Source organism: Berghia stephanieae, unplaced genomic scaffold (genome assembly GCF_034508935.2).
Source record: "Berghia stephanieae isolate SIO BIC M18660-M18661 unplaced genomic scaffold, UCSD_Bste_1.3 scaffold1633, whole genome shotgun sequence".
Taxonomy (NCBI): domain Eukaryota; kingdom Metazoa; phylum Mollusca; class Gastropoda; order Nudibranchia; family Aeolidiidae; genus Berghia; species Berghia stephanieae.
Genome location: NW_027622661.1, coordinates 1 through 11,981, shown reverse-complemented (window position 1 = coordinate 11,981; position 11,981 = coordinate 1). Strand labels below are relative to the sequence as shown.

General features: G+C 37.4%; 1 long non-coding RNA gene across 1 annotated transcript; it reads right to left on the bottom strand.

The window, feature by feature from the left end:
* Positions 1-47: 47 nt before the first annotated feature.
* Positions 48-11,975, bottom strand: LOC144961175 (uncharacterized). Its single transcript, XR_013643078.1, has 3 exons — positions 11,892-11,975; positions 10,203-10,363; positions 48-9,203 (listed from the first exon to the last, which is right to left on the bottom strand). It is a non-coding gene; the product is annotated as an uncharacterized LOC144961175 (long non-coding RNA).
* Between the last annotated feature and the right edge of the window lie 6 nt (positions 11,976-11,981).

Below are 11,981 nucleotides of genomic sequence, written 5' to 3'. Positions count from 1 at the left end.
ATAACAGAGAGATGATTTAGAAAGGAAAACAAAGATAATCTCCCAAAATTATAACTATACAATTGACCGTTTCCCTTTCAGTCAAGAATTCAGGCCAGGGCCAGGACAAAACCAAGTATCTCATTCCAAGACAAAGATAAAAAGCTGGAAAGTTGGAAAACTTGGGGATAAAAGACACAGTAAGTGCCCCCCTGCTCACAACGGGAGGACAAAATCCCCACAAAGCTCTGGTTCAGACTTCAAACAAGTCTTGGTTGGAACTTTTAGGCAAGTGGTACGTCATCTTAGGTCATCTTTATTGACCAACATTTTTTTCTCAGGCCAAAATAACTAATTGTGTTTTGTCAGAGCACGTCAGCTTTGTGACCAATGGTTTTTTTCTTTTTTTTTTCTTAAAGGTTTTACGGCCCTTGCAACACAAGGTCATATCAGCACCAGTAAAAAGGAATAAAATGGGTTAGTAAAAAGTTATAGAATTACAATAAAGCACCCAAGAAAAATTAAGACAAAGGGGAAACTGATGTAGATTCCAAGAGCACAATATCCACGTAATTAGTTTGAGATCACCTAAAAGTCTCATCCAAACACAAGCACGGGTCCCAACTAAGAGGAATACACTCAAATGTTTACAAATCATATATCGAGGGGTGCCTGCGCAAAAGCCATAACCATGATTTCGTTGATTTTTCAGGAGAGCAAATCAAAACTTTGCGGATGGAATTTAAATAGTTAACCAAAGACTATCGTATGATGTTTTATACCAATACAATGTGATTATATAGTCTGCTTGATTGTCAGGACCCGGTCACTTTTAGATTGTCATTTTTAATAAAACGACGCATTTTACGTAGCTATTTTCAATACGGCTTTTGTGCAGGGACATTTTTTGAAAAATGTCACAGTATCGCTCTGCCCCTTTACCGTATATCATGTTACTTGCATAGTGCATGCCCCTATCCGTTCTCAGGTGGAGGTTTGGCAGCCCAAAAGCCGTAACCGGGAATAAGCAGAGCTGTCAAGAGAAATTACCCTGAACGCATTCTGCTCAAAAGCTGTAACTAGTGATACGGTGCAATAAAAACCACAACTAAGCGTAATTCTGGCCTGCCATAACACAGTAACTTGCGATACGGCGTTTGGGCAGGAGTGAATGACTGATGTACTTTGTTTAAAGAGTACGAAATGACACCGTAACACTGATTTTTTTGTTTGTTGCTTTAGGTCTCTTCCAACACAATTGAGGTTATATGAGAGACCGCTGAAACAAAAAAACAAGCAATCTAACAAAGATAGTACAAATGTAAATCAAAATCATAACCTAAAGATACATAAGTTTAAATTATAAATAACCAAGAACAAACAGGCAGAGGATTTACAGGAAAAAAAATATCCCCTGTAAAAATACAATCACAAACCAAAGAAGCAGGATAGGCTAGTAAAGAGAAGAAGAAACGACATCACTATCGGATCGTACACCCATGCGAACATCATAGGTATATGATTCAAGGGTGATGCTCCCATCCAACCACCCGCACCGTAACACTGAGAAAATAAAGAAAATAACAGAGCTCTAAACACAATTTTGACTTTAAAAATTATAGTAAACATTCATTCTGATGCAAATAATCGTAATTCGTCCAAAGAGGGACTCAACAACTCACCCCTCTCTCTCTCTCTCTCTCTCCTCTTCCACAAACAATCTCTCTTTCTCTCTCTCTATCTCTCTTTCTCCTCTCTCAAACTCTCACTCTCTCTCCTCTCACTGACTCTCTTTCTCTTCTCTCATTAACTCTCTCTCTCTTTCTTCTCTCTCACTGACTCTCTCTCTCTCTCTCTTTCTTTCTTTCTTCTCTCTCACGAACTCTCTCTCTCTCTTTCTCCTCTTCCACAAACAATCTCTCTTTCTCCTCTCTCAAACTCTCTCTCTCTCTCTCTCTTTCTCTCCTCTCACTGACTCTCTCTTTCTCTTCTCTCATTAACTCTCCCTCTCTCATCTCTCACTGACTCTCTCTCTCTCTTTTTCTTTCTTTCTTCTCTCTCACGAACTCTCTCTCTCTCTCTCTCTCTCTCTCTCTCTCCTTATCACAAAATCTCTCTCTTTCTCCTCTCTCACAAACTCCCTCTCTCTGTCTCCTCCCCACTCTCTCCCTCTCTTTCTCGTCTCGGGCTCTCTCTCTCTCTTTCTCCTCTTCCACAAACAATCTCTCTTTCTCTCTATCTCCTCTCTCAAACTCTCTCTCTCTCTCCTCTCACTGATTCTCTCTTTCTCTTTTCTCATTAACTCTCTCTCTCTCTCCTTATCACAAAATCTCTCTCTTTCTCCTCTCTAACTCCCTCTCTCTGTCTCCTCTCCCACTCCCTCTCTCTGTCTCCTTTCCCACTCTCTCCCTCTCTTTATCGTCTCTCCCTCTCTTTATCGTCTCTCCCTCTCTCTCTCTCTCTCTCTCTCTCTCTCTCTCTCTCTCTCTCTCTCTCTCTCTCTCTCTCTTTCTTTCTCTCTCTGAAAAATGGCAAAACTGTTGGTATTGATGAGTTATACCCCGACATGATTACTAACTTTGGACCAGAAACAATAAACTGGCTGGCAAATAGTATGACAGACATCATGGACAAGGGCACATACCCACAAATTTAGAAACATGCCCAAAGTAATAGCCATATTAATCCAGACAAACCAATGACTGAAACCATCCAGCTACAGACCAATATCTTTACTTTGTTGCTTATACAATCCTGGAAAGAATGTATTAGAGTGAATCAACCCATTTGTAAATCCCTGCGTACTGCCATAACAAGCGGGCTTTAGACTACAAAGAATCAGACGTGAACAGGTCCTGGCACTGACCTCATACATTGAAGCGGGCTTTGAGAGAGAAAAAAACCCAGAAAATGGTGCAGTCCTAATAGACTAACTGTAGCTCACGAATCTGTTTGGATAGGCGGACGATGTTAAAGCTTTCAAAAAAGATTCCCTGTTGACAGACGCTTAAACTGCTGTCTACCATGACTGGACAAGACAATTTCATGTCATATTGGGAGGAAACAAAAGCAAAATACCAAAAATTGAAAACAGGGCACCACAAGGTTCAGTTTTAACACAATTTCTTTTAAATATTTATCTCTCTGAAATGCCAAACTTCCAAACTTGGATGCCTTGACGACTGGGCCTTAGCCTATCAATCGAAAAACTGGAAAGAGATTGAAGAAGTTTTATTCAGACACCTCCCGCCTGAAACAATACTTGGATAGGTGGTAAATAAAAATGAACATCACCAAATCAGTATCCACAATGTTCCACTTGAATAATCGAGAAGCAACAAAGGAATTGAAAATCATAGTTGGTAACTCAATACTACCTTCAAACCCCAATCCTAAATACCTCACATTTGACAGACAGCTAATTACCGAAAACATTGAGGGAACTGCAAAGAGAATCGCAAGAAGAAACAGCCTGCTGAGAAAACTCACAAGTACCACACGGGGAGCCTCACCACAGGTACTGAGAATGTCTGCTTTGGCACTGTGCTACTATGTGTGAGAATGCTTTTTAGATGAGGAGCCCACATGTAAGCCGCATTGACATCCGATGAAGAGAATCAATGAGAAATAATAACAGGATGTCTCAAGTCAACTCCAACTCAGTGACTCCCAACACTGAGAGGAATTGCATCGCCAAGTCTTAGACAAGACGCTAATCAAAGGATAATTGCAAGAATTGATGGAGCCACGGATAACACTCCTATAAAAATAATCATAAAGGGAGCACCTTCAGCAACAAGGCTCAAATCGAGAAGACCTTTCCACCAAACAAAATGGTAGACTTTAGAGTGAAAGAGAACTGGAGCTAATGTGGAACAGGGAAACACCAAAAGGAGGAAACATCACAAAAGATCCCACCAAAAGAATGCGTGCATTCCAAAATGCCAGGAAATACTGGGTTTCCTCAAATCGCTCTCCTCTCTCACTAAATCTCCCTCACTCTTTCTCTTCTCTCTCTTTTTCTCCTCTCTGACTCTCCCTCTCTGTCTCCTCTTTCATTCTCTCTCTCTCTCTCTCTCTCTCTCTCTCTCACACACACACACACACAAAAACTCTCTTTCTCTCTCTGTGCCTGTCTGTTTGTTTGTCTGCCTCTCCCCTCTCTCTCTCTCTCTCTCTCTCTCTCTCTCTCTTTCCCTACGATGAGATCTATGCATACAAAGGTGAAAATTACATTTCAAAACAATGATCAGGATTGCTTTCCTTAATCATCAAAACGCAGATTCAATCAAGTAATAGTTAGACTTATCAAGTTCATTGGTGGCCAAAGGAAAAAAACCGTCTCATAATCCAGAGCTTGACCCATCCCTTAAGTTGCGATGTCTTATCCTGTAATTGATACTGGCAGGTCGGGAATTTTAAGACTTGGATTAATTGTTACCCAGTTGTCTTTCACCATCAATCTTGAACGTTAAAAGTCGAATTTTACATGATTGTAACACAATATTGCATCAAAGTCATTGTAGAATCTCATACAATGTCACATTACGGTCTTTCAGTTGATCTAACTCTCATTTCCAACCCCATATTTTTCACTGCTCTAAGACCGTAAATTCAGTCAAGGCCATTGAGCTCGCCATTGTAACCACGGTAGCATAATTTTATGCCTGCCCAAACGCCTTACTGCTAGATACGGTTTTTGGGCAGTCAACTTTACCTTTGCATTTCTTCCTTTTCGTCAGGCGGTAAAACGGTAGTTACTGTTAAGGCTTTTGGGCAGTGGCTGATAGGCACTGTTAAGAGCGTCTTAAGTCTGCATTACACGCTACGGCTTTTGGGCAGTCACATTATCTGTCTAAAAACGTTACGGTGTTCGTGTTTTAATTAATAAAAATTAATTAATAAATATTTTAGCATATATTTTTTTGTAGAAATAAACCTTACTCCAACCCAAGTTGATTTATGTAAAAAACGAAAAATTGAATTTTTTGACGTTACGGCCTTTGCGCAGACACCCCTCGATATAAGATCTAAACAAAACATAATACAGTGCATAACAGAGGTGATTTGCAAGGGAAAAAAAATTCATCTCCCAAAACTAACTATACATTTGACTGTTTCCCTCTCAGCCAGGGCCAGGACAAAACCAAGTAATCTCATTCCAAGACAAAGAGAGAAAGCAAGTTGGAAAACAGATATAGGGGGATAGAAGATGCAGTGAGTCCCTCCCTACCCACATGGGAGGTCAGGAACTAGGTCATCTTTATTGATCAGCATTTTCTTTTCTGGCCAAAATACCTAATTGTGTTCTGCCAGAGCACGTGTCAGCTTTGTGACCAACGCTGGGGTGAAAGGGGTTACAATATACAATGAGATGCTATTCAAATACACAGTGAAAATCGACTCAACCAAAGGGTGTAAAAACAAACTGGCCTAAACTGCAGACAATGCTACCACTACCAGTAAAACGATAAAGCATGTTTCTTATTTCAATAGTTGCACTACCAAATTCTCTTTAAAGTGTAATAAAAAGGAATATGACAGCTTTGAAAAACAAACAACAAAATACCAAATACGGAACGTTTCAGGCTCCAAACCCTTATTCAGCCTAAAACAAAAACAATGAAAACATAAATACATTACTTTAATACCAGACATCTGTCAAGAACAACTTCCTTTTAAAAAATGTTTTTAAGGTTTTTTCGGCGCTTGCAACACATTTAGGTCATATCAGCGCCAGTAAAAAGGAAGAAAATGGGATAGTAAAAAGTTCTAGAATTACAATTAAAGCACCCAAGAAAAGGTAAGACAAAGGAGAATTGGTTCAAATAGGGAACAGATGTAGATTCCAAGAGCACACCATCAAAGTACTTAGAAATTTCCTTTTTTGAAAAAAATGAAAAACTTAACATAGAAGTAGACAAGTGGAATTATTATTCTATACTCCATTGGCTTTGGGGACACCTGATTTAACCAAAGCTTAGCATCAAAAATATTATCAGGCATCCCACATAAAATCTCTTTTAAGCTCACGAATCTGGTTTGAATAAAAATAGATCTTGACGCATAATGATATACTGACTACAATGATAATTCTTAACTCACTCAATCCTAGAGATTTTTGCTACTTTTCAAAATTGGAAAAAATCTATTAAACATGAGAATGTATATAGATAGTTTTATTCAACTACCATTAACATGTAAAAATTAAATACATTAGCTTTGATACCACGCCTATAATATCTCATAAAAATGTAAAAAATAGGCATGAGGTAAAAGTCACCCGGGTATACTCCGGATAAAGTCGGTGTTCGGGTTGAGTGCGTTAAGGTCAAATTGTTGAAATTCAAGAACCAATCGGTGTAAAAAAATGATACAATTTGATAAGAAATAATATAGGTGAGATTATTGGAGGAGCATAGGGAACTTGTTCCCAATTTGTGGAATTGTATACTGATGAATGAAGATGATTGCCAATGATGTGTGAAATTGTAAAGCACCTCTCAGCACTTATATTGAAATTGAGCACCGTTGAAATAACTCACTACTAGTAATTAATACGACTAGTACTCATCAAAGAGCAACATCCTTGATTTTTCACATCTGATTTTTAACCACAATGTTTTCACCAAAATATATGTGTAAACAGATATGGATAGATAACCATTTCTTACCTACTTACTTACTTAGGCCGCCCCTTGGGCACCCAACATGAGCCACAAGTCTTCGCCATTCTGTCCTGTCCTCCATAAGTGTACGCACCTCTCAGGTGTTGTCCATTCCTGTGTCATCTAGCAGACAGTCAATGTATGTTTTATTCTGCCTGCAATCTCCTACTTGTATCTCCACCAGTGCCCCGCAAGTCTCAGTCTTCTCTTTTGAATCTTCGAGGTCACTGGGGGAGGTCACTGAAGAGCTCTTCATTTGATATGTGCTCTTTCCAGCTTACATTGAAGGCCATCCATTTCTAATACAATTTGTTTTAAAATATTTTCACTGTAATGGAGTAACAATGAAATAATTTTAACAATGAAAAATGAAAGATTGCTACGTTAAAATTGAAATAACCACAACGAAGTGGGGGCCATGTTCATTAAATAACAAGCGCTGCTAGATATAATGTCGTACATTATCAAATATTTTGGCTTAATTATGAATCAATTATAATTATAATGCAAACACGAGAAAGAAACTACCAAACAAGTGTCATGTCACGTGCAATCTGTGCTCACACAAGCAAATCATATCCTAGACTACAAAGCACCTCATTTGCAATTCACTGCCTCAAGACGGTAAATTGTCAGGATGGTTTAAGTTAAAGTAGTCCTTCACAGCCATCAGGCCCATGGAGCTGGAGTTTATCCCGATGTCTATAGAGTGAAATGGACAATAGCAATTGCTTGCTATCCTTTGGATAGGACGCTTGTCTATTGCAAAGTACTTTATGCCAAATCTAATAGACCCCACTACCCATTCACTGCTAGGTGGATAGAGAGGTCAGGAAAAAAATCTCGTCTGCACCTGAGATCGATCTTGGTCCCTTTTCATGTGAAGCGAGTGCTCTACCAACTGAGCTATCGGGACCGTCATCAGGCAGGTGAAGATGCTCAAAATTGAATTTATAGGGAGGAAAAAAACAAGCAACTTGTGTCAAGTTTGTATGTTACATCAAGGGCCATGCATATCGAGTTTTTGAGTGATTAAAACCAAAAATGTCAGAATTCTGATTATTTTAGCTTTAAAATCACTTTTTTGACATTTGATTCAGCCTGACTTAGTACCATTTAGAGGAGGTGGATCACATTTTATAATACAAATACAAGCAAATCATTGGGTTTTTTGGGGGGATCATATTTTATAATACAAGCAAATAGTTGTTTTTTTGTGGATCATATTTTATAATACAAGCTAATCATTGGTATTTGTGGATATAACACAAGCAAATCATTGGTTTTTTGGCGATCATATTTTATAATACAAGCAAATCATTGGTTTTTTAGGGATCATATTTTATAATACAAGCAAATTATTTTTTTTTGGGATCATATTTTATAATACAAGCAAATAGTTGTTTTTTGTGGATCATAATACAAGAAAATCATTGTATTTTTGGGGGATCACGTTTTATGATACATGCAAATCATTTTGTTCTGTTAAAAGGTAATGAATGAAATGGAGGTAATTAAAACAAATTAAACATATTTCCTTTCACTCATTCCATGGGGAAATTTTTCTTTAGGGTTTATCTTGAGACAAGATTGAGTTAACCCTGGCGTCAGCCGCAGTACACTTCCACATAAACAGCAAAAATTGCAAAGTTTCTATCACCATATTTATACTTGAGCTTTTTACCTTTCTATTTTCTATCTTGGCTCATTACCACTCTAAAGTTTGAGCTTTCAGCCATAATCTACAGAAAAAGATTTCAATGCTGTTAAAACAGAGAAATCTTAGACTTTGTGGGCAAAACTTTACTTTCAGCCACCTACCTGAAATTATTAAAAATTTTTTTTTCAGAATTAAAAAAAAATCAAAAAAATCTCACACCCTTATGAAATACTTCTCCGCTGAGCATCAAAGTGTACCCAGAGGAGAAAAACATTATAAATCTGATCATGATTTGACTTTTTTACAATCTGATAAAAAAAAATTCAAGCCAGAATGAAGACCAAGCTGCTGGTTGCTGGGCGGATGTGACATCAGACTATTGAATCCTATTACAATTGAGGTAATTTTTGTTCTCACCATATCAATAGTAGAATTGGTATATCTAAAGTAATATAGTTTGCTAGAAGGATCAGACTTCTTAAAAATCAATCAATGACCAACTTACGATAATTGGTAGAAAATGCTTTTAAACATGAGTATATTGCAATGCCATTGTGATAATTATGGAAATAAAAGGAAAAACCACAAAAAATATATATATATATATATATATATATACATATGAATAACAGAAAAAAACCCAATAAAAACAAAACAAAATAAACAAAACTATTAAAATTAAAAAAAAAAAAAATAATGTAAGGAAAAGACAAGCACAACTTCAAATTTCATTCTTGCTGTCGTATCACAGATGCTGAGGTAAGCATGCATTTTCTCATTGAGAGACAGCATGCAATTAATTTGTTTGTTTATTTTTCTTCGAAGCCTTCAAGCAGTCCATGCAGAGCTGGTGTCACATGCCATAAGTCAATCAGTAAACCCAAGTTCGGCGAGTCCTGTGAGGATTAAGGGAAATTCATGCATTAACAAAGAGATGCCATAACAATTACCTACTATTACAACCTAGACCGAGCAGTACTGAATAAAAATGAATATAACATGTTTTAACAAAAAAAATAACGAGGAAAGTGTTCAAGTGTTCTTGTAATTCTTTATATATCTATAAATAGAACCAAAAAAAAAAAAAACAAAGACAAAAAACAAAAAAAACGAAAAAAACAAAAACAAAACAAAAACCCCAAAACAATATAAAACAAAACACAAAGACAAAAAAACAACAACAACAAAACAAAAAAAAACAACAACAAAACAAAAAAAACAACAACAAAACAAAAAAAAAACAACAAAAAATAGACAAAACAAAAGAACCCAAAACAAAAGAAAACAAAACAATGTGTAAAACGATAAGTAGTGAATCCCAAACTACAAAGATTTATTTAAAATACAAGTATGTCTTATTTCACAGGAATGTTTTTCAAAAATCCATTTTATGAACGCTTAGGAAAAAAAGTGCGCCATCAGAGCCATTTGTTCCCTGGACACCAAGATAATCCCAGTTTCTGTTGCATTAAATAAACAGAATAATTGCTTGCTTACTGACCTGGTATTGGACAACAAAGACTTGCAATCACAATGGCTAATAAACTAATAAAAATCAATTTACTTATTATAACACAAACATCTACGGTTAAGACTTTTAAATAAATCAAAGACAGAGAATAGAAAACACACAATATGTCTAAACACAGTTTGGCTTTTACAGCTGCCATAAAAGCACAACAATGACAACAATTATTCTTTTTGTTCCTATTTTAACTCATCGTTTGGCTTTTACAGCTGCCATAAAAGCACAACAATGACAACAATTATTCTTTTTGTTCCTATCTTAACTCACGTTTGGCTTTTACAGCTGCCATAAAAGCACAACAATGACAACAATTATTCTTTTTGTTCCTATCTTAACTCATCGAATACAGACAGGGGCTAAGTTATACCCGTGACTCTTGGTCTGGTCCAGATTTTCCAGAAGCTTTCTCGCAGCTTGCTGCAGTAATTCTCGTTTGCGTTCATCCTGGTCATTGGTGGATGAGCTGAGTTCATTGTACAGTCGTCGAGTTTCCTCCATGATACGGAACAAGCTTCTCTCCTCTTCTTCCTAGAAATGACAGATATACAGGTATAGACTAGAAAGTGCAAGGTGGATTGCTCGTGCTGAAGTAAAAACTCTAAAAACATGAGCTTTTATATATAGAACAATATTTACTTACTTACTGCCTGTTATGCCTGTTGGCATCTGGGGCAGCAACGAAGGACCTCCGTCTTGTGCGGCTATGTGGTCTAGTGGTATGACACTCGCTTTCGGATCGGAAGGTCCTGAGTTCGATCCTCACGCTCAGCGCATAGTTGAGTCGTTGGAAAAGACTCTTTACTCACATTCTCTCACCGTACTCAGGTGTAAAATGAGTACCTGGCCATTAACAGTGGGGTCTTTGATGGAAAAATGGTAATATCGTCTAACAGGCGGCATGTCCCGTCCTAAATGTTAAATGTGCTGTTAACCAGGGACCCCTTGTATAGGGGTTTAGCACATTTAATGGATATTGCGCAATATAAAACTCAATTTTTAAATCTTCCTCTGTCTATGGCCATCATCTTCAGGGAGCTCCTTGTCTTCCACCCACTGTTCCCCTTCAAGTTGCCCAGGCCCTTCCTCTTCCTCTCTTAGTATAGTATAGAGTGTCCAGCGAATTAGGCTTTCAGTGCCTTTGCTGATCTAGGGTGTGGATAGTTCTTTGCAGTTATCTCAGTTTGATGGGGGACTCAACTAAGTTGAATCTGTAGTTTAGACAGAGGCTGTCAAATTGCCTCTTGAAGGAGTTGAGGTCTGGAGCTTCCACAACTGAGCTTGGAAGGTTGTCCCATCGATCAATTACTCTCTGGCTAAAGAAATGTTGTCTGAGTGATGTGTTGCATCTGGCTTTGTTCAAATTATAGTACAATATCCAGAAAGGATAAAGCTCTGGGATCCAAATTCAACATCAATACTGAACAAGTAAGACACTGCTACAATTTCTTCAATAGAGAATACATACATTATTATTACCTGCCAGACCTTCCAGGCACTCATTTTACACCCAGGTCTGTAGAGGTCTGTTTATTTAGTGTGTGCTGTTGCAGTATAAAGTAATTAACAAAATGAATATAACAGATTCAAAAAAGAACAAAATACCAAGTCGTCTATCTGGAATTTAGTAATGTATTTATGTCTTTATTGTTTTTTGTTGTTGGCTGAAGAAGGGGTTTGAGCCCGAAACATTCCATGTTTGGTATTTCGTTCTTTTTTGAAGGTGTTATATTCATTTTTTTACTACTTTTTACAGTCCACGTCTTCTAGAAGGCTAGTATCACTTTGACTGCTGTTGCAGTATGAGTCTTTGCTTGGTGTGAGTTAAGGTTAGCCCAGTGACACTGTAAAGCGCTTTGAGGTTTTGGCATTTAGTGCTATAAAAGAGTACTTTATTATCATTAAAAATTAAGTCTAGTGAGAAGACGTGAGTTAAGATCTTGTCCATAGACTATGGACTATGGGTCAAAAGCCAAGTGACATATCCCAAAACCATAGTTCAGCTTCCAACATTCCATGCTCATTTCAATATAAATGTATGGTTGACAGACAGGCCTACCTTCGGGTTTTTCACACCGATGTGGACTAAAAGTGCAGACATGGGGAGATTCTCACTGTAACTGTTCTTCAGTTGTACACTACGATATCC